Below are 21,774 nucleotides of genomic sequence, written 5' to 3' on the forward strand. Positions count from 1 at the left end.
TAGGAGAAGGGGAGGCAGGGGTAGAGTTGCATGAAGGTGCAGAGGGGAGGAGAGATTATCCCAGACAGAGTCTGGCCATTAGAATCTCCTCCATCCCCTACCCCCACTGTTTCAAAGATGAGGAGGGGTTTAATGTGACAGGAGCTGCGCAAGAGAAGTTGCCAGTTTCCCGTGCACACTATGCCAGAAGAAAGGGTTTAAATGTGCTGATGGAGGTGTTGGTCCAACTGTCTGGGTCAGAGGACAAGTCAGAAAAAGAAGATGCCTAGCTGGCTATTTAGCAGGAGCAGTGCATGTAATTCTTGCACCTTAGGAACTGATGTAGTCAAGTGCTCTGTCAATAAAGAAATAAACTCCCAATTGTGTATCTCAGTGGTTTTCAACCAGTATGCTGTGGCACCCTGGAGTGCCTTGAATGATGGTCAGGGGTGCCGCGGGCAACACTGGCCTCTAAACCTCTTTCTTTCCCTCCCTCCTCTGATGCCCTCTTGTGTCTCTGCCTCCCAAAAGCTAGCACAGCTGACACAGCAGTGTTTTCCTCCACTATATGCAAACTATTTAGGTCTGTGTGGTAGTGAAGAGTTAGAAGTTGTACTGCGTGTGTTACTACTGTACTGTGTAACCTTTATACTGACAAAAGGACCAGATTTATTAGTCCTTTGATTGCTTCCTTTGCAGGGAGGTCTTTAGAACAATATATGAAGTGCGAGTGGGTTCATGCATGACCCAAGACTGAAATTCAGCTAAAAAAATGATTAATTGGAACATCAAGAAGAACAAGAATGGCAAACACGTGCTATTTTTCTAGAAAACTGTACTATTTTTCTAGAAAAAGAGGTGCTGGAACTCACCACAAACATCTTCCTTATAATGGCAACAGTGCCAACCCAAGAGGTGCCGGAAGTGAGTTCCAGTTTTTATTGCTGCCTTAAATACTATTCTGCCCCTTAACAGCTTTCCCACAGTGATTTACAGCAAGGAATGATTTTGACAGAAGACCACAGGTATTTAGGAACAGATTTCCCTGTACAACACGGCAAAACTCTTATCCGTACAGAGATGCGGTGCCTTGGGCGCCTGCAGGCTCCATGCTGCCCCAAACAGTCCACCCGTCACCTCTCCCTCAGCTGTAGGGTGGATGAGTGGGAGGAGGCAGGCAAACTCCTCAAGAGGCCCCACGGAGCATCCTGCCCTCCGCCCCGCTACCAACACAGTGACTGTAAGGAGAATTGATATTCGGGTGACCAGGAAAGCAACAAATGAGCTGGGAAAGTCAAAGTTATCATGAATTTACAAAGTGGCCCTAACTTAAGCAAGAAATTATTTCACAGTACCAGATGTCTCTACACCTCTGCCAGACTAATATGGAGATAATACTTGCCTGTCCCCATAGAGTTTTTATAAAACTTTTCATTTTTAGAAAAGGGATACTGGACTAGTCAGATCCACCAGTACTATTGAATAAAGTTGCTGTAACTCAAAGTAATGTTCAAACCCAATGGAAACAACTAAATATTTGTTTATTTGAGTATTTGTTTATTTCAAATCTTGCTCTCTCATTCCTTTGGAACTGGCAGCTGGGGTGTTTATTTCCACATTTTGTATCCATAAGCTTACATCTAACAAAAAAGTGTCCTTTAAAAGCTGCAGAATCACACTGGTATTTGAATGCATACTGCCTCCAAGCAGTTGCCAATGTTCCCAACGACCAGTACCCTGGAGTTATGACTTGTGTTGTTCCGAGCGTTCAAACTGCATTCTAACTGCCTCAGAACTCCAAGGGGCAGTTGATACAGAGCACAGACCAGCTTCACTCTTCACAGGTGATCTGTTAGGTCAGACACTGGAAGAGAAAAACCTGGAAGAAGGAAGCCCTTGCCCTGGAAAAAGACTGGTTGAATAACTGATTTAACGTAGTTCCAGTTACAGGTGGGTAGCCGTGTTGGTCTGCCATAGTCAAAACAAAATAAAATAAAAAATTCTTTCCAGTAGCACCTTAGAGACCAACTAAGTTTGTTCTTGGTATGAGCTTTCGTGTGCATGCACACTTCTTCAGATACTTCAGATTTAACGTAGGTGCATATATGCAGTGCTCCTCAGTTCCCCACCAACATAGCATTGTTTTCTCAGATAAGAACAAATTGACTTTTTAAATTTCCTTTTCTCCTGTCTGAGAGCCACTTGGTAGCATTTTCACAGTGTGGGTGTGAGGGGGGGGGGGCTAAAGTCAGAAAGGATTGTTTCCTGAACAGTAGCTGTATTGGTCTGTTGCACCAAACTTTCTTTCAAGGTGGGATCATGCCTGACATTTTACCAAAGGAGAAGGAAGGGAGGGGAGCAGAGGAATGCAGAGGAGGAGTGGACTAGACAAGAGCCCAATTCTCTGCATGGAGGGGGCCCATAGAACAAAAGGGGTTGTGCGGTTCTGCAATTTCTTCACTCCTGGGGAAGTCTGCTTCCTGGCACTTATGATTGCAGGTACAGCAGACTTTCCCATTCCTACGTCTCAAGGTGCGAAATGCAGAATTTGCCCTAGAATGATGGCATTGTTTTAGCTGCACATCACTATTTGCTCAAACTTTAGGAGATGTCCATATGATACTATGCCTAGGTATCTAACGGTTATCTTTTGCCTGTGTTTTTCTCCAGCATGCCTTCTATCGCCAGCCTTCCCAGTATGAAAGGTGAAGTTCCACCCCAGGCGCATAATGGTTCGTTCCCGGTCCGACTGTTGTGCAGGGTATCCTGCATTCAACTAGGCGCCTTTGTCCTGGCGGTTATGGGCTGCCTAATGACCATCTGCGCCACATCTGCCCACCTGTCGGAATACGTTGCACGGATCCGCTATAGGATCCGCATTTGTTCATTTGTTTTAATGAGGTTTCGGGAACTACTTTTGGTATTACTACGCGCAAAAGCAAAAGTGAAAGTAAGAATGAATAGTTTGGTTCACCAATGAGATTAATCCGCCTTTATTTTGTAGTCCCGGTCATGTTCAAAGTTATCAATGAGCGTTAAACCTGCTTCCCGCCTTTTTGGAGGGCAGCAACAGTAATTTTATTGGTTGAGGCATTGATCGTGATGTCATGTTTGTTCCCTAATAAAAGGCTGAGGCTCCCCCGCTTAGGCACGTTTTTCTGGGTTCGTTTTTCCTAAGTTCTTTTGGTTTAGTTAGACGACGTTTTTCCTTAGTTTAGTTTAAGGGTATTGGGAGTGGGCTGGACGGGTTGGATGGGTTTTTCCTTTAGTTAGAGTTAGCTCGCGGAAGATCTATTCGGTTTAGCTTTAGTTAGACTCTTTTAGGTTTAGCCTAGGGCTAGGCTTGCGGAAGATATTTCGGTTTTAGTATTATTTAGTTAGCCTCGCGGAAGATTGGGCGCGCAGGGACTTTGAGCTTAGGAGGACTTAGCCTAGGGGACGAGCCTACGCGGGTTCTGCCAAAGCCACTAAAGATATAACCGGTGTCTGTCTTTCTTTGGGGAAGAAGGGGTAAAAAAGGTTTAAGGTAATTTTTTTTAATTTCCTTGGGTTGATTCTATCTATTCAGATTCAGGGTATCCGCTTACTCTCGAGGCAATATTTTAGTTAGAAGGCAATTAAGAACTCATGCACCTTCGGAGTCATCATCCGGCTTACTCAGCTTCCTTCGGATTGTGAGACTTGGCCGGCGCCCGTGCTCAAAAGCACGCGGAACGCTGGCCGCTTTTCCCCGCTACTGGTACCTCGTGCATGGGCAGTCTAAGTTTGTGCACGAGGAGCTCCAGCACCCAAACCCCGACAAGTGGTGCCCCTCTCTGAGGCGAAGCGAGTCGGAATCGCTTCCACGGAGGCTCCGGTTAAAGGCAACATATCGGAAGTAGCTCGGAAACAACTGTAAAGAGGTGAGGCATAACGGCCCGGTTCGTCCAGGATATCGCTGCAGTAGCGCGAGTCCACCGCTTGCCCAAAGTAAAGTAAATTTTGCCCCAAGGGGTCCCCGGGTAGAGCGGCAAGAAGTTTAGTTTAAGCCTACGGGCAGGTAGAGTCTTCCCGAAAGCCCACGGGTGGGAAGGGTTTTCTGGCAAAAGCCTACGGGTGCCAGGGTTTTTCGGTCAAAGCCTACGGGTAGGGCCGGTGTAAGCCTACGGGCAGGGTGAGGTCTTCCCTAAAGCCTACGGGTGGGAAGGGTTCTGGCGAAAGCCTACGGGTGCCAGGTTTTTCGGTCAAAGCCTACGGGTAGGGCCGGTATCCCCTAGTAGAAGCCTACGGGTGGGGGTGGAGGTTTTCTGGCGAAAGCCTACGGGTGCCAGGTTTTTTCGGTTAAAGCCTACGGGTAGGACCGGTGTCCCCTAGTAGAAGCCTACGGGTGGGGGAGGAATTTTTTTGGAAAAAAGCATAAGTGTTAAATATGGGCTCCTCACTCTCATCTGCTCAAATTAAGTTCTGTGAAGATTTATTGTACCTTTTGAAAAGGAATGGTCACCCTGTCTCTGAATCAGAAATAGAGCTTTTAGTTAAAACTATTGGAGAAGTTTGCCCTTGGGTTCCTAAGGAGGGAACGAAAGATTTAGCTTCATGGGAAAGGATTGGGGTGGAATTTATGGCCAACCCAAAAATCGGAATTCCTGTACAATTAGTATGGAGCAAAGTAAGAACCTGTTTTCAACAGATCGCTCCAAGAAATGTTCTGCTTGATGGGACTGGAAATTTTGGGAGTGCTGCTCTTAGTAGTGCCCCTGTGCTGCCGCTCGCGGTTGTGCCATTTTCGGCCCCTTCGCAGCAGCCAGCTCAGGCCCCGTTGTTGTGCACGCACTCGCCCTTGTCCAATTTGTCTTTGCCAGCTTCGTTGCCGCCTGTGCCGGTGCAGCAGATGCCGTCGGCCTTTCAAGCCCCGCCGCAGCCTGCCTCGCCGCCAGTCGCTCCGCAGCCATCGCAGGCCTTTTACCAGCCAGCGATCTCAAGTCAGCCACAGCAGCCGCGGACCTCGCTCCAAGCAACGGTTCCGCTTCTTCCATCGCAAGCCGCGCTTTTGCCAGCGATCCAGCAGCAGCAGCAGCAAGCCTTTTTGCCAGCAAACCCTGCTGCCCTGCAGGCCACGCTCAAGCCAGCAGCTCCAGTTCTACAGCAAGCCGATTTCCAATCAACAACAATCCAAGCTTCAATGCAAACTCCATTGAGGACAACAGCATCCTTGCCTGCAGAACTACAGCCTGCTCATCCAAAGTCATCATTGCCAGCTTACTTCAACGCCTCGATGCAAGCAACACAGCATCAATTTACCAGCCCTTCAGCACCACCGATGCCAATGCAGACTTCAGGACAAGAGCAAAGATCCCAAACAGTGATGATCCAGATGCCAGAATTTGCAGCACAGAGTCAACAATTTTATGCTCCAACTTCAAGTCAGCCATCTTGTCTTCATCCAACTTCAAGTCAGCCATCTTGTCTTCATCCAACTTCAAGTCAGCCATCTTGTCTTCATAGTCAACCATCTTCAAAGTATCCAGATGTCAAGGACTCATTAGCACCATCTAGTGGCTCATCATTTGGCAAGCATCAAGAAGATTTAAACTCACTGATGCCATCTACAGACCCAACAGCAATGCAACCTATCTGCAGAACTCAAGCTTTGGAAGCAGCTTTGGGACAAATAGACTTTAGTACTGATCCAATGCACATCTTTCCAGTGATTCGTGCCAATGGAGGACAACCTGCAAGATATCAAGCCATCCCTTTTATGGTTTATTATTGTTGATACTTTGAATTAGATTTTTGGCACACCAAAATCTTTTAGGTGCTTAGGGCCTCTAAAGGTCTTGATCCGACCCTACTCCATAGCATTACCCCACTGCTAAGTGCACTATTCTCACAGAAAGGACAGTGAAAATGGACCTCCAGCAGCTGCAGGAGAGGAGCAGCATCCAGAACAACTACAGGAAAGGCAAACTTTTGCCATCTGTCCCTGCTCTGCTTTAGCTGCTGCTTTTCTCTTCAGGAAGAGAGAGATGTTCGCTCATCCCTGGAAGACACCTGCACCCACCAACCCAATTTGCAGCTGCCAGCGCCAGCCTTGAGGGGGGAAGAGCTACATTGCTGAACTGACTTCTGAGCTAAGGGGTGGGTATCTGTGTTTTATATTTATCTGCTGGTCAGTGTGTGTGTTATTTTGTAAGGGAGCCAGGAATTATTTATCAAATCTGTCATGTGCCTGGGAAAACGTACCTTGGACTACGTGGGGGCAGTAGATGGGAGTCCACTTTGAGTGGCCTTGGATGAGGGGTAGTTTTGGAGTTGGATCAAGGGTGTGTCAAGTTGAGGGGAACTCACCTAGCCTGGACCATGGCACAGGGAGCCGCAGCCTGTGTTCTGTTCCGACACTTTTTCCAGCTGAAGGTTTGTTGGTGGCTGTGCCAGGCTACCCGCAGGTCTCTGGGGGCTGCTTATAAATGCCAGGTTGGTTCTCAATAAGATATCCCTTAAGCATGATATAATCAAGGATGAGAAGGCTGACCTGGTGTGAATAGTTGAGAGCGGGGCAGGGGGCAAGGTGGAGTTTGCTTGTGCCCCCAACCAGTGTAGGCTTGAGAGCTGGAGAAGGGGAGCTGATGTCTAGCTTTCTGTACAACCAGGTACCAAGTGTCTCAGCCTTATGTTAGACCAATGGGAAAGATGGGGCATTCTGTTATGTTGTTGTTGTTGTTCAGTCGTTCAGTCGTGTCCGACTCTTCGTGACCCCATGGACCAGAGCACGCCAGGCACGCCTATCCTTCACTGCCTCCCGCAGTTTGGCCAAACTCATGTTAGTAGCTTCGAGAATACTGTCCAACCATCTCATCCTTTGTCGTCCCCTTCTCCTTGTGCCCTCCATCTTTCCCAACATCAGGGTCTTTTCCAGGGAGTCTTCTCTTCTCATGAGGTGGCCAAAGTACTGGAGCCTCAACTTCAGGATCTGTCCTTCTAGTGAGCACTCAGGGCCGATTTCCTTGAGAATGGATAGGTTTGATCTTCTTGCAGTCCATGGGACTCTCAAGAGTCTCCTCCAGCACCATAATTCAAAAGCATCAATTCTTCGGCGATCAGCCTTCTTGATGGTCCAGCTCTCACTTCCGTACATTACTACTGGGAAAACCATAGCTTTAACTATACGGACCTTTGTTGGCAAGGTGATGTCTTTGCTTTTTAAGATGCCGTCTAGGTTTGTCATTGCTTTTCTCCCAAGAAGCAGGCGTCTTCTAATTTCGTGACTGCTGTCACCATCTGCAGTGATCATGGAACCCAAGAAAGTGAAATCTCTCACTGCCTCCATTTCTTCCCCTTCTATTTGCCAGGAGGTGATGGGACCAGTGGCCATGATCTTAGTTTTTTTGATGTTGAGCTTCAGACCATATTTTGCGCTTTCCTCTTTCACCCTCATTAAAAGGTTCTTCAATTCCTCCTCACTTTCTGCCATCAAGGTTGTATCATCAGCATATCTGAGGTTGTTGATATTTTTTCCGGCAATCTTAATTCCGGTTTGGGATTCATCCAGCCCAGCCTTTCGCATGATGAATTCTGCATATAAGTTAAATAAGCAGGGAGACAATATACAGCCTTGTCGTACTCCTTTCCCAATTTTGAACCAATCAGTTATTCCATATCCAGTTCTAACTGGAGCTTCTTGTCCCAAATAGAGATTTCTCAGGAGACAGATGAGGTGATCCGGCACTCCCATTTCTTTAAGAACTTTCCATAGTTTGCTGTGGTCGACACAGTCAAATGCTTTTGCGTAGTCAATGAAGCAGAAGTAGATGTTTTTCTGGAACTCTCTAGCTTTCTCCATAATCCAGCGCATGTTTGCAATTTGGTCTCTGGTTCCTCTGCCCCTTCGAAATCCAGCTTGCACTTCTGGGAGTTCTCGGTCCACGTACTGCTTAAGCCTGCCTTGTAGAATTTTAAGCATAACCTTGCTAGCGTGTGAAATGAGTGCAATTGTGCGGTAGTTAGAGCATTCTTTGGCACTGCCCTTCTTTGGGATTGGGATGTAAACTGATCTTCTCCAATCCTCTGGCCACTGCTGAGTTTTCCAAACTTGTTGGCATATTGAGTGTAGCACCTTAACAGCATCATCTTTTAGGATTTTAAATAGTTCAGCTGGAATATCATCACTTCCACTGGCCTTGTTGTTAGCAAGGCTTTCTACGGCCCATTTGACTTCACTCTCCAGGATATCTGGCTCAAGGTCAGCAACCACACTACCTGGGGTGTATGAGACCTCTATATCTTTCTGGTATAGTTCCTCTGTGTATTCTTGCCACCTCTTCTTGATGTCTTCTGCTTCTGTTAGGTCCTTTCCACTTTTGTCCTTAATTGTGGTAATCTTTGTACGAAATGTTCCTTTCATATCTCCAATTTTCTTGAACAGATCTCTGGTTTTTCCCATTCTGTTATTTTCCTCTATTTCTTTGCATTGCTCGTTTAGAAAGGCCCTCTTGTCTCTCCTTGCTATTCTTTGGAAATCTGCATTCAATTTCCTGTATCTTTCACTATCTCCCTCGCATTTTGCTTGCCTTCTCTCCCCCGCTATTTTTAAGGCCTCATTGGACAGCCACTTTGCTTTCTTGCATTTCTTTTTCATTGGGATGGTTTTCGTTGCTGCCTCCTGTATAATGTTACGAGCCTCCATCCACAGTTCTTCAGGCACTCTATCCACCAAATCTAAGTCCTTAAACCTGTTTTTCACTTCAACTGTGTATTCATAAGGAATTTGATTTAGATTGTATCTTACTGGCCCAGTGGTTTTTCCTACTTTCTTCAGTTTAAGCTGGAATTTTGCTATAAGAAGCTGATGATCAGAGCCACAGTCAGCTCCAGGTCTTGTTTTTGCTGAGTGTATAGAGCTTCTCCATCTTTGGCTGCAGAGAATATAATCAATCTGATTTCGATGTCGCCCATCTGGTGATGTCCATGTGTAGAGTCGTCTCTTGTGTTGTTGGAAAAGAGTGTTTGTGATGACCAGCTTGTTCTCCTGACAGAACTCTATTAGCCTTTGCCCTGCTTCATTTTGAACTCCAAGGCCAAACTTGCCAGTTGTTCCTTTTATCTCTTGACTCCCTACTTTAGCATTCCAATCCCCTATAATGAGAAGAACATCCTTCTTTGGTGTCATTTCTATAAGGTGTTGTAAGTCTTCATAGAATTGGTCAATTTCAGTTTCTTCAGCACTGGAAGTTGGTGCATAAACTTGGATTACTGTGATGTTAAAAGGACTGCCTTGGATTCGTATCGAGATCAATCTATCATTTTTGAAATTGCATCCCAGTACAGCTTTCGCCACTCTTTTGTTGACTATGAGGGCCACTCCATTTCTTTTACGGGATTCCTGCCCGCAGTAGTAGATATGATAGTCATCTGAACTGAATTCGCCCATTCCCGTCCATTTTACTTCACTGATGCCTAGGATGTCAATGTTTATTCTTGCCATCTCATTTTTGACCACATCCAGCTTACCAAGGTTCATGGTTCTTACATTCCAGGTTCCTATGCAATACTTTTCTTTACAGCATTGGACTTTCCTTTCGCTTCCAGGCATATCCGCAACTGAGTGTCCTTTCGGCTTTGGCCCAGCCGCTTCATCAGCTTTGGATCTACTTGTACTTGTCCTCCGCTCTTCCCCAGTAGCATGTTGGACGCCTTCCGACCTGAGGGGCTCATCTTCCAGCGTCATATCTTTTATATGCCTGTTGTCTTTGTCCATGGAGTTTTCTTGGCAGGGATACTGGAGTGGGTTGCCAGTTCCTCCTCCAGGTGGATCACGTTTGGTCCAAACTCTCCACTATGACCTGTCCATCTTGGGTGGCCCTGCACGGCATAGCTCATAGCTTCCCTGAGTAATTCAAGCCCCTTCGCCACGACAAGGCAGTGATCCATGAAGGGGTATTCTGTTATAGTACAGTGCTTTTATATTTGGAGATATACATAAGGTGAGGATGCAATGGAAAACAAGCAATCAAACTAAAACATATATTGCAATAAGACTATTTGCATATGAAATACCTTTAAATGAAAATATCTTTTGATTTCGTACTTAGCATATAAATTATGAGTACTAGTATTACAGCTTTTCTGAAAAGATTTATAAATACAGTACGGCAAATGATTGTGCAACCATTAAATATATATTTGTCATGTCAGATGTGTATGTTTTAGAGGATTTTTTTCTATTTCCATTATTTCTTAACCAATAATGTAAAACTTGGAATCCATTACTTTTGGGCATTTAGAGATCCCTCATAAATGTGAGGCCTTAAGCTATAGCTGACCTAGCTTGTGTCTGGATAGTTCCACCCCCTCCCCCACAAGTTGGGCTTATTCTGATCTTGGAGCCACTTCACTCTTTGCCCCCCCCCCCGGCCCCTGCCCAGCAGCTGACTCTCTTCTGGCCCCTGCCCCGTTCCTCCCTTCCTGCCCCTTGCCCCTTTACGCTCCAGCTATAAGGCAATGGAGAAGAATGTCCTGGCCTGTATATTTCTGGCCTACTCAGATTTGGCAGGAAGGAGCTGGAAAACCTCTTCCCACAAGCAAAAATTCAATGAAATGACTGATACGTCTGTTAAGAGCCTGGAGAAATATTGTGCCAGATACATGACATTCTCCCAAGTGGAGTGCATCAAATATGGTGCAAGGACTTTTCAGCAAGGTCTGCAGAGCTATTTGCAAAATCCCTATGGGCTAAAAGGATTCAAGCAGTATCCAAAGACTTCTGAAAAACCAAACTTAAAACATTGTAAGGCAACGACGTGACAATCACTTTCAGATTTCTGGCATTGCTTATATATTTTTGGCCATAAGGAAGATAGATGGAGCTTGTTCCCTAAAAAAGGCATTTTATTTTTTGTGTGTGGTGCAGCTCCTGTGATTATTTTTATTTATTTATTTTTGCAAATGGACATTGTCATAAATCTTCATGGAGCCCATGGAAGAATGATTAGAATCTAGATGCAGCCAAGCACGTAGGCAGATGTGGAGGATTTCAGAAACTGAATTTATAGAAGCGTGACTTGGTTACATAGCAATGTCTCTTTGTCATGGATTCTTCCCATGGAATCTTGGGATTTTAGGCCCAGGTCTCTTTTGCAGACAATTGTAATGATATTCAAAATGCTACAGTACTTTAAGGACCTTAAGACATATTATGAATTCAATATATTACATGTTCTGCTTTGTTAACAGTTCTGTTCTATTCTGCCTTTGTCAGACCACACCTGGAGTAATGTGTCCAGTTCTGGGCACCACAATTTAAAAAGGATATTGACAAGCTATAATGCATGCAGAGGAGAACAGCAAAGATGATCAAGGGTCTGCAAACCAAGCCTTATGAGGAAGAGCTGAGGGTATGTTTACACTGGAAAAGGTGAGACTGAGAGGAGATATGAAAGCCATTTTAAAATACTGTCTCTAAAAGGTTGTCACATGGAGGATGGAGCAAGCTTGTTTTCTCCTGCTCTGGAGGGTAGGACCTGAACCAATGGATTCAAAGTACAAGAAACGAGATTCCAATGAAACATCAGGAAGAACTTTCTGACAGTAAGAACTGTTCAGCAGTGGAATAGTTTGCCTCATTCCTTGAAGGTTTCTAAGCAGAGGATGGATGGCCTTTTGCAACATGTTTTAGTTGAGATTCCTGCATTGCAGGGTGTTGGACTAGATGACCCTTGGGGTCCCTTCCAACTCTACAATTCTATGTCTACTCAGAAGACAGCCTCATTGATGATGGATTCAGAAGTGGGGATTATTGCATTAGTTTTCCTGGTTCTACTGCTAGTACTTTCCCCGTTCCTGGTGCTCCTTTTACATTTCACATTATGGAATTGTGGCTTTTTGATTGATTTACCCCCATATCGCACTAAATTTCATTCACACCAGTGGCCATGGTGTGACACATCAGTGGACATCACTGGGCATGCCACCACACTCTCTGTACCTGTTCTCCCATGATTCACACATGAAAATGGTGGGGAAGAACTGTATACCAGAATACCATTCCAAATTTCATCACATTGTGTGATCATGAGAACCATTGGAAAATCATAGTGCTAAACTCCCACAATTTCCCTGCTTTTTGGGGTTGCAAACAGATTCCCCACCCCACCCCCCTGAAGCAATTCATGCAGAAATAAATGGTAAACTTCTCCTAGGTTCCATTAGATTTCCAGAAGTGAGTTTTACATTGTATGAAAGATCACATAAAACATAAAAATTATCAGGTAAGGAAATGTCAGGAAAATGGAATAAAGTGCTGTCTGGATGCAGCCAGTATCATGCAAAGGAGTTGCTGATTACAGCTGACATCCTAAGAAGTAAATGTATTACTGAGACTGGACAAATGTCCCAAAGTCCAGTGGTCAAGGCGAGCCTCACATTGGCACACACAATCTCTAGCCAGACTATCCGCAAATTATCAGCCATGTCTGGCAGTGACACACTCATTCTGGTGTCTGCTCAGAATTCGAGTAATAAACAACATATCTGGAGCAATTACAATTGAAGCTTTATCAGGCTCTTCTAAGATTTTGTTACATGCAGTTTTCACTTACACCAAGTCAGGAGATGACTCTTGTCTGAATCATTTAACTTCGTGTTTTCTTAACCAGTTTCACTGCCTTGTTGGAACAAGTGCTAAATAACTACAAATCTCAACCATGTGAGAGAATCTGTACATGGTGAATGACAATTGGCCACGTTTCAATTCTCTTTCAGTGTGAAAGACCACGTAAAATGTGAAAATAATCAGGTAATTGGTGTGTGAAATGTGAAAATGGAACAAAGTGCTGTTGTTTCCTATTACAGTGGTACCTCTGGTTGTGGACGGGATCTGTTCCGGAGGTCCGGTCGGATCCCGAGGTTTCCTCAACCTGAGGACCGCTCCTGCACACCTGTGCACAGTGAAACCTGGTAAAATACTTCTGGGTTTGTCACTTGCGCATCCCAATGTTTACATAACCAGAGGGTTACGTAAACGGAGGCTTGACTGTAATATGGATAAGTCAGTACACAAGCCTTGCATACAGAAGGCCGCAAGTTCAATACAGAGGTGGGTTTTAGGGGAACACAACTGGTTTAGTCACACTGGGCATGGAGCCTTGGAGATGGCACAACTATTATGTAGACTGGAAGGCCTGTGTGTGTGCCGGATGTGGGCTTCACACAGGATGCCGCTGAAATTTGAGACCCTACTGTTCAATCCCTTGCATCAAAATGAATTCATTTAGCAAGGTGCAAAAGATTTCTGCCTGAGGCCCTGGAGAGCTGCTGTCAGTCAGGATAGACAGTCCTGAACTAGAAACACCAGTGATCTTGGTCAATATGAGACAGCTTGAAATTGGATCTTATCAATTGAGGGAGTATGCAGAAGAAATGGTATCCTTGTCAAAAAGATTTGATAAAATAACTTTGTAGTGGCTTTACCATATTGGAAAAGGAGCACAAGAATCAGCCCGTAGTTTTACAAAAGCCCCCAGCAATCGTTTGATTCTTAGGTTGCTGTGCAAATCACAGGTATCAAATAAAAAGCTGGGGCAGGGAAGATCCCATACTGCCAGCACAGGCTGGATCCTATTCCAAATTCCATTTGACTCACTTAGCAAGTGGATTGGTTTTATGAGCAGAGGGGGAGAAACCTGACAATGGACATGATCTGGCTAGTATTATGCAAATTTGAATTATGCAACTTAAAGGGACATCAAAGTGCACACCTACAGCTGAAATGTACAGCCCAATGTAAACCTGCCTTCAGAGGCTGGGTGTTTGCTCAGTTCATAACCTAAGATAGAGCTTTCCAAACTGTGTGTCGCGACACATTTGTGTGTCAGCTGCAGTGTGTGTCGCATGAATGCTCCCTGCGCTCCTCACAGGGTTAGTTTGACCTCCAGTTTGCTAGTAAAACTGAATTACTGTGTCACATGTCTAAAAAGTGTGTCACCAACATGAAAAGTTCAGAAATCTCTGTCCTAAGACAATCCAGTCTCCTTCCAGTAGCCTTGTTCAAGCTCCTACCTTTCAAACTAAATTCCCTGTGAAATGGGGGTGATTGTCTGAACAACAGATCATTGTTAGTTATAAGATTAGGGTAGCCATGTGTCTGACTTTACAGAGAACAATCTTCTATCTGTAGAGCTGTCAGAGCACAGCCCTCTGAAAGAAGCAGGGCCGTAGGAAGGGGAGTGCGGGGGGTGCGGTCCTTGAGGGGGGTGAAAAAATGGCACACTGCAGCGATCGGCACTTACAGCCTGCAGCACGTCCGAGCCACACATCTCTCCTGGGAGTGACGCGGTGGCTCGGGGCCCTGCACTGCCTGAAACAGCGGCATGGGGCTTGTGTCTGCCAAGTGAACTCCATGGGCAGCTTGCCACGGCACCCCCATGCGCAGCTTGCCACGGTGCACCCGTGGGCAGCTCACCCCACCCCCACCGCCCCGGGTGCTGGAGCAGTTAGCTACGCCCCTGGAAAGAAAGAGTCTTTTACTTGAAAGGTGGTTCAGTCCAAATCCAGTATGCTGATGACACTCAGCTCTATTTTTCCTTTGCATCTGCAGGTGAGGCAGTGGAAGTGCTGAACCAGTGTCTTGCCTTGGTAATGGACTGGATGACAGCCAACAAACTGAAACTCAATCCAGATAAGACTCACTGAGGCAGTGTTAGTGGGTGGTTCCCTAGACCAGATGGGTGGGAGATCTCCTGCTCTTGATGGGGTTACACTTCCTCTGAAGAAGCAGGTGCATAGCTTGGGGGTACTCCTAGATCCTTTGCTGTCGCTTGAGGCTCAGGTGGCCTCAGTGCCCTGGAGTGCCTTCCATCAGCTTCGGCTGGTGGCCCAACTACGCCCCTATCTGGACAGGGATAGCCTAACTACTGTCATCTACCGGTATGCTCTGGTAACCTCAAGGTTTGATTACTGCAATGCGTTCTACATCAGGCTGCCTCTGGTTTGGAAACTTCAGCTATTGCAGAATACAGCAGCCAGGTTGCTCACCGAAGCAAGACACTTTGAACATATTACACCAATCCTGGTCTGACTGCACTGGCTACCAATTAGTTTCCGGACCCAATTCAAAGTGCTGGTTTTGACCTATAAAGCCTTAAACGGCTCAGGACTGCAATACCTCAAGGACCAGGTATAGTGATTCAGGATGAGAGGGAGGAAGAAATTAAACAGCACCCACAATGCATGTTCAAAGAGTGGCCATGTCTGCAGTTGCGATTAGAAGCCAGCAAAAGCAGCTACAGAGCAGGCAAGTCAGGAGAGCCAGCCTACTGGCTCCTCCTGATTGAAACAGAAGAAATGATATGGCAGTGAACAATTGATGAGAAATACAAGTAAGGAGTAGACGGGAAGTCAGGTATATAGAAAAAAGACCATTTTTATGTTAAAAGTAATGTGAACACTTCAATGTGTTGTTGTTTGTTTGTTTTTTAGTTGTCAGGAGGTGATGGATATTTGTTTATTTTTGTATTTCTCTTTTTTGTGATGTATTAAAGTGAAATAAAGAAGAAGAAGAAGAAAGAAACAGAAGAAAGTCACTCGGAGGCTTGGGGGAGAGGTGTTTGGTTTTACAATGGGCATTATTCACACAAGCAGCAGATTCTGCAAAGCCAAATTCTGAATGAATTGCAATTCAACTCACTCAGGGATCTTTTTTCGTTTTACTAATAAACAAAAAACCCTGGACATTTTGCCAAATTTTAAAAATCCCCCCGGGCAGAAATTTTAACCCTGAAAAAGAGGCCGTGTCCAGGAAAACCAGACATATGACGACCCTATATCTACAATATATAAAATGTTACTCCAAGGCACCACCAAACCCCTAAACACAATTAAAAATAAATGGGAACACAACATAGGATACAAAATAAACTCTACCCAGTATTCAAAAATGTGGTCTAGAACCATCATTTAAATCCATATCAGCAAGAAAGAGAGAGCTCACTCTGAAACTTAACTACAGATGGTACCTAACACTAAAGTTGTCACTAATATCAAAAGACAATAACACAAAGTGAAGATATGCAAGTGAAGGCAAAAAAATTACAAGAATAATTGTGCCACTTGTCTAGGTCAAATAAACAGCAACATTGTGACCTGGTACCTAATAATATGCAAGGAATGATCTAGGTTTCTTTCTTTTTAAATATTTGTCGGAATACGTTTCACGGATCCGCCATGGATTCATATTCATTTAGTTATTTAATAAGGTTTTCGAGATCTACTTTTGGTATAATTACGCACAAAAGCGAAAGTGAAAGCATGACTGAATAGTGTGGTTCACTTATGAGATTAATCCGCCTTTATTTTATAGTTCCGGTCATGTTCAAAGTTGTTAATGAGCGTTAAGCTTGCTTCCCGCCTTTTTGGAGGGCAGCAACAGTGATTTTATTGGTTGAGGCATTGATGATGATGTCACGTTTGTTCCCTAATAAAAGGCAGAGGCACCCCGCTTAGGCACGTTCTTTTTGGTTAGTCGCACGTTCTCTTACTTTAAGTTCAGGGTTTAGTTTAAGGGTATTGGGAGCGGGCTGGACGGGTTGGATGGGTTTTCTTTAGTTAGAGTTAGATCGCGGAAGATCATTCGGTTTAGTTTTAGATAGGTTCCCTTTAGGTTTAGCCTAGGGTTAGGCCCGCGGAAGATATTTCGGTTTTAGTTTTATTTAGCTAGCCTCGCGGAAGACTGGGCGCGCAGGGACTTTAAGCTTAGGAGAACTTAGCTTAGGGGACGAGCCTATGCGGGTTCTGCCGAAGCCACTAAAGATACAACCGGTGTCTGTCTTCCTTTGGGGTTAAAAGGGGGGAGTAAAAGGTTTAAAGTAAAAATTTTAATTTCTTTAAGTTGGTCCATCTATTCAGAGTCAGGGTATATTTTATTTCACGAGGCAACTTTTCATTAAGAAGGCAATTAGGAACTCATACACCTTCGGAGTCATCAATTGGCTTACTCAGCTTCCTTCGGATTGTGAGACTTGGCCGGCGACCGTGCTCAAAAGCACGCGGAACGCTGGCCGCTTTCCCCGCAACTGGTACCTCGTGCACAACCAGTCCAAGGCTGTGCACGAGGAGCTCCAGCACCCAAACCCCGACAAATATTTAGTTTTATTTGTGTTTCTTATACAATTCCATATCAAAGAAATGAATGGAAATGATGCAAAGGACACAAAAAAGAAAACTCTGAACTAGAAAAGAAATAATAATTTTAGGATATTGAAGAATAAACAGAAAACCAGAAAGCATTCCTCCACCGACTTCTCATCCTCTCCTTCCATGGTTCCTTTTGTCTCCTTTGTTCCTCACGTTTTCTCACCCCATCTATCGTAACTACTTACCGGTAAATACACATTAATTTTTTCTTACACTGCTGAAAATCTTACCATCCTGCTAGGTTAATTGTTAGTTTATTATATTTTCCCACATATTCAATAAAAAATATCCTGTCCTCCTTATAGCTTTCATCATTTTGATTTCTTATTATAGTGGTCATACCTGCTAACGCCATGTATTCTAACAATTTGATACGCCATTCTTCTTCTTTTTCCATTTGGGGGCTAGTAATACAGGTGCAGCTGTTGTTACGTAGAGGAACAAGTTTCTCACTTTTTTAGTCACTTCTGTTGTTATTAACCCCAGCAACAATGCTTCTGGGTGTTTAGAGAAGGATTTTTAACTACAGTATTCAGTAACTATATTGTATGAAGTTTTTAAGGATCAATAGGATTATTCCAAAATGAGTGATTTTTAAGAACAGAACTTCACTTTGTTGATGTCTCTCTTAATGAGAAGCCTGCAAACTTGAGTTATGGAACTCTGTGCTTGTTGGTTGGATCAACATTTGCCAGTTATTTCTAATGGGATAGCCTTCATCATGTTAGTCTGACTGTTGAGTTCAATCTTCTGCATTACAAAAGGGCAAAAAAGACTCCGAAAAGACTAACGATGTGATTCTAAAATAACACAGGAGTTGTGGAAAGAGATGGAAACAAACCATGGGCAACTGCCCTTATAAGGGATCAAAGATGTGAGGTCAGTTTCGAATTGAGGAAGATTTCTTAAAGCTCAACCCAAGGACTCTATGGCAACAGCTTGATTGCAGGCTCCATGTAAGCAGATAGAAGGGGGAATGTTATGTCTGTCCTTCTCTTTCTAATCCTTTTTGGGTATGTTTGTGGCTGTTTGGCAACCAGCATTCCAACATCATTACAGCCCGGGCATTGAAAGCTAGTCTGTTCAGGACTTTACCTTCTGCAGAGCAGAGCAAACCTTGTCCACAAACTGTTAGCCAGAGCCCAATGATTGTTCTAAAGAATGAAATGTGAAATGTGATTACAGCTTTTTGGATTCAATAGCTGAATTGTTCACTTTCTAAGCTTCTTTGAGTGTTTAAGTGAAAACATGTAATCGAAAGGCATGCTGTCTTTCTTGGAAAAAAACAACTTACAGATATCACTGGAAATCCTTATGGTTACAGTATAAACCATCATTGTCAATCATCAATTCAGTTTGTCAGTAAGGTATCATATTATAAGAATGTCTGGGAAGGCGCTATCTAAATGTAGAGACTCTTTTCAGTGTTGGCAAAACATATATGCAGCATTGAAATCAGAAAATTTAATATAAAAATATCAGAAAAGAAATGTTGGAATCGATATAAAAACAAAAATTGTTAGATATCATGTAAGTTTATATGAAGCCAAGTATGAATTATTTGCAATTGGGTATTGAATGGGTTCTGCCTTGCCATTTTGATAACATCTATAGAGATGTTTTGGAGATCCTGGAGAGTCATTCCTAGTCAGTGTAGACAATCCCAAGCTAGATGGACCAATAGTATAAAGCAGCTTTCCCTTTTTGCCCTGCCCTTCTATATTTCCCGTCCACTTCCATGGGTCTTACACATGAAAATACACACAAGGATTGTGCCAATTCATTTGTAAATGTCAATAGATATCAATTGTTTGTTAGTAAAGCCTATAAAAGTGAGCATCTGTGAAATGAAGAAATAAATATGCTCAAATTAGACTTATTAGAAGTAAATGTTTTTGTGCAGTCCTAAATGTACTTGGTAGAGATGGGATTGATCCTCATAGAACCACCGTGGCAATTACTTCTGAGTAGACACACAGAGGATTGCAGTGTAAGAGGGTTTTGATAAGTTTCATTAATTCTTATGTGTGTTAATAAGTTTCTCAGGCTGGCAGGTTGATTAGCATAATATTTCTCAATAACTTGTATTTTTTTCTTTACCTTGAATTATAAGGAAATGATCACTTTAAGAAATTTAGCTGATAATTGTCAACCAACAGAAAAACTTATCCAGATAAGAACTGTTCTTCCTGTATTACAAAAAGAACAAAAAATTCCCTATTTCATCTTGTTGGAGGCACATATGATTCTGCTTTGTGATTAAGATGGTGCAAAACTATGGGGCTGCCTAAAATATTTTTTCAAATATTAGCTTAATTGTACTTTTCTGTGGGGGGGGGACAGCAGTTACATTTATTCATGTTACATGTTTTTTCAGGGGTGTTTCTGTAATAGATAGATAGATGAGGAGGCGATAAATGAACAAACAAAAAGTCACAGAGTGAATACCCCAGGATGCCAAACAACTGAATATTAATTAAAATCAATAAATAATTCAGAAAACGCTTATGTATACTCTCAGCTGAAAATAATGAACTCAATTACTCACCAAGAAACTGTACCTAGAGTTAAATAATTTCTGTCTGACTTTATTCAGGACAGTTAAATCAGATAAACTATATCACGGAATTGTAGCATGGGAAGGGATCACAAGGATCATGTAGTTCAACCCTCTGCAATGCAGGAATCTTGTCCCCAATGAGGGGCTCAAAACCACAACCCTGAGATTAAGAGTCTTCCTTTAAGTGTCCTTCCACCCTCCCAAGCACCCCAGCCCTAGGATCTCCAAGCCACAAAATTCATAAAACCAATGAACAAATAAGAAGTGGAGAGTGAAAGAGAGTAGATTAACGTTTCTTTAAAATTAATTGAGTCTGACCACTTGTGAGCAGCCTTGTTAAATCAGACTTGGCATTAGCACTGTACAGAATTACATTACAGCATTTCAAAGCTGTTTAATTTCCCCCCTCCCTGCAAAAGAACAGCAGTTCGCTTGGCCACAACCTAAAGGATTTAGCCTGCTGGCAATTCTAGTGCTCTAACAAGTTTAAACTAGAACTAATCTAATATCCAGGATTAGTAAGCAATTCTTCATTCAGACTATTCCCTAAATAGGAGAAAAATCTGCATATAGTTCTTGGCCAGCAATTAGTTTTGTGGAAATCTGTATTTTCTTCCGTTGGCATACTTAAAAAAAAAAAAACAGACAGAAAATCTCCATTGTGCTCACTTCCTAAATTTTCTAAAATTGTAATGATTATACTAATGAGAATAGACTGAGACAACTTACTCAACATACCTTCTGTTTTCCCATGATCTAAAATAAGCACAGTTAGGATAATATATCTCAATTATGGGTGCATGCCACTGGTTTGCTTCTATATAGCACCTTCCACCCATAATGTGAAGAAGTCTGATGTTTCTCAGAAACATAACTTCACAGATGATCCTTTTAAAGCTATTCGCTAGATATGTGAAAATATATTTAGGTCTCCAAGTTTCAAAATTCAAGAGACCCCCTTTTCTGAAAATAATCACCAAGAATATGACATTTACAACAAGTACAGCATATTCAGATAATTCAGTCATTGTTTATTACACCTTCAGGTAAACTATATATAGCTTCCCATTTTAAAAACCTGTGCATTTTGATAGCAGTAAATGGTGATTTACATACAGAAGCAAGGTTCTGTATCCAAGTGGCCAAGGCAGAGGAGAAGAGAGATTCCTCATATCCAGTGGCCCCGATTGTACACATAGCTCTAGCCCCAATCAAAGAATTGTAGAAACAATTAATGTGTTGGGACAGGAGTTGAATTCAGAGCAGGTACACTCTGCTCACAACCTTGCCAATTATCTCTTCAAGAAGGTAATGGATTTGCAAGAACTGCTGCTTTCACATATGTCTGGATTGGGGCCATTAACTAAAGGTCAAGCCAAATTGGTTTACACATGTATGTTTTTTTGCTTACAGCACTGTGTAAGAGATCCAAAATCACTTTAGCAGTCCAATGAGCTATAAGCATCAAGTGTTGAGAAAGCAAGTGTTTTTGTAAATGCTTTGAGATTTATTGCAATCAAGCAGTGTATAAACTTATTAAATAAATAGATAGATAGATAAATAAATAAATAAATAAATAAATAAATAAATAAATAAATAAATAAAATAGGACTATGCAAATCCATTTGGAGAAAGCCTAAACCAGCTTGCATTCAGACTTATGATTTGAGTGTTTGACACACACAGATTGTACATTGAGCAAATGTCTGATCCCAAACTCATTGATTATCAAGGAAATATTTCTTCTGAAATAATCAAGAAAATTCACTCCTTCATAGGCACTAGAATAAGGTACCAAGTCAGATTTGATACTGCACTGGCAATGATGGACTTTTGAAAACCACAAAGAGGATAGCTTCCAGCCAGTTAGTTGTATCAGGTTAGTTTTAAAATACACAGATCTACCCTAGAGTCAATACTTTGCAGCTTGGTCCTAGGTCTCTTTACTCAAAAGCAAGAGCATTCTGTGGGGTTTATTCCTATATAGGCACGCACAGAATCACATCCTTCGTTCTTTGGGTCAAACTCAGCACAATGAAAGCAGTTCAGTCATATGCCCATGCCGTTAACAT

General features: G+C 43.1%; 1 protein-coding gene across 1 annotated transcript in view; it reads right to left on the reverse strand.

Annotated features, from left to right (window-relative positions):
• The window catches only part of ADRA1A (adrenoceptor alpha 1A), a 45,809-nt gene that overhangs the window by 21,341 nt on the left and 2,694 nt on the right, over window positions 1-21,774 (reverse strand). The window lies entirely within an intron of this gene.

Source organism: Lacerta agilis, chromosome 15, assembly GCF_009819535.1.
Source record: "Lacerta agilis isolate rLacAgi1 chromosome 15, rLacAgi1.pri, whole genome shotgun sequence".
In the NCBI taxonomy this organism is placed as follows: domain Eukaryota; kingdom Metazoa; phylum Chordata; class Lepidosauria; order Squamata; family Lacertidae; genus Lacerta; species Lacerta agilis.